Source organism: Marmota flaviventris, chromosome 10, assembly GCF_047511675.1.
Source record: "Marmota flaviventris isolate mMarFla1 chromosome 10, mMarFla1.hap1, whole genome shotgun sequence".
NCBI classification, from domain to species: domain Eukaryota; kingdom Metazoa; phylum Chordata; class Mammalia; order Rodentia; family Sciuridae; genus Marmota; species Marmota flaviventris.
In genome coordinates, this window is record NC_092507.1 from 124773809 (window position 1) to 124775655 (window position 1847).

The window sequence follows — 1847 nt, forward strand, 5'->3', positions numbered from 1 at the left end:
ACAATCTTATTTATCAGGGCTAGGGTTTAAATCGCTCTTTTCCATTAAGTACTGAATAAACACGGCAATATGGCTACATGTAGTATGTTCTCTTAATAACAAACTCAAGAGAGCTGTAAGCACACTGTTCATCCTCTCACACACCTTGACGATAGGTGAGGGTCAGTGGTGTCATCATCTTATCACCCACGGGAATAGAGCGATTCTCTGTCTCACCCGAGAAGGCACAGGCGTTTCTGGAGCAGCTGTTAATAGATTGTATGTTTCTTTATATTCAGGCCATTGCTGAGGAGGCTAAATCCTACTAAAGCTATCAGGCACCAGAGCCTTATGCTGCTTTTCAAGGGTCTACAATGCTCCCAAATTAATTCATGGAAACGGCTGCCGGATTGTGCAAAAACAGCTGGTTAGTCCCCAGCAGAATTAGCTGTAACCAGTTTAGTCACTTGCTGAGAGAAGGCAGGAAATCCTTACAAAGTCAGCCACGTTTCCCATAATAGAACAGCAAGTGAACCTGTTCCCGGGGAGGCCCAGGTGCCTGGTTGATTTAGGAAGGTTCAGGGGCAGACAGAGATCTGTACTCTAAAGAATGTGGGGGAATTTAGAGCCAGTCTGGGGTCTTTCATTTGGTGACTTATTTAACAGATGGAGCAAATATTTTGAGAACAGCAAGAAGAATTTATTAGTGACGTTAAAGCAGAAATATGAATAGGCACAAAACCCTGAGCCACATTCCAGTCGATGTGTCTGTGGGACAGTATCGTTCCTTTCCCCCGCCTCAGGTCGGCACCAGCCACTGGCTGGGCCCGAGACGCAGCAGGACGGCCGCACAGGCCGACTCGGGTCTGCAGAGCCGACTCATTTAACAGCATACTTTTATTTTTTAATCAAATGTTGCAAAAAAGCCACAGATTTTGTAGAAATACCTGTTGTTCTTAACCATTTGAGACGAGGCTGCCAACTAGATTCTCTACGACCTTGAAAACCCTGGTGTGCACATACTTCCTATAGATACTCTTCTGCATGACGGGGGTACTCTGAACAACTACTCAAAGTTTTGTCAAGTGCTGCGATACTATTCTTTATACAAAAGGATCCAGGTCCAAATCACATGGCTGGGTGTCACATCTGTCTGCTTGGTTCCAGTCTGGAACGTCCCTCGTCTTCCTGGACTGTCCCCTCTGTCGTTCTGAAGCCTGAGGCAGTTATTTTGCAGAGCCTCTCTCAGTCAGGCGTGTCTGCTCTTTCCTTGGTGAGCCACACAGGACAGTGCTTCACCGTGGGTCACACGGGTGTGGCAGATTTTCACTCTTTTCATCTTACTGATGTCGACTTTGGTGGCTTTATTAAGAGAATGTCCACAAGTCTTCTGCAGAGTCAGGTTACTTCTTTTCTCTTTGTGATCAGTGAATGTTTTGTGTGGAAAAAAAAGAATCACTGACGCTATGTGACTAGCCTGTTCCCCAACAAACTTGTATTGTTTTGCAGCTGTGTGGGCTCATGTTTTCCGGTTTATTCAGTAGATCACCATCTGATACTATCACTTTTTTCTTCTTTGTTTGTGGTACTGGGGATTGAACCCAGGGCCTTGTGCCTACGAGGCAAGCACTCTACCAACTGAGCTATACCCCAGCCCTTATTCTTCATTTTGATACTCAAATTGTTCCTGATTTGGCCTTTGGAAGCCTCCTCAAGCTGCTGCCGATGTGCTTTTAATACCCTGCTATCATTCCTCGAGTACTTTACTGCCTTCTGGCCAAAAATAATGTTTTAGGCTCATTTTATTCTTTTTGTGCCTCAGCCTTGAATTTAGACATTTCTGCTTTAAGTGCAGAATGATATTTAGA

General features: G+C 44.9%; 1 non-coding gene across 1 annotated transcript; it reads right to left on the reverse strand.

The window, feature by feature from the left end:
• Window positions 1-1559: 1559 nt before the first annotated feature.
• On the reverse strand, window positions 1560-1632 carry Trnat-cgu (transfer RNA threonine (anticodon CGU)). The gene has a single exon. It is a non-coding gene; the product is annotated as a tRNA-Thr (tRNA).
• Between the last annotated feature and the right edge of the window lie 215 nt (window positions 1633-1847).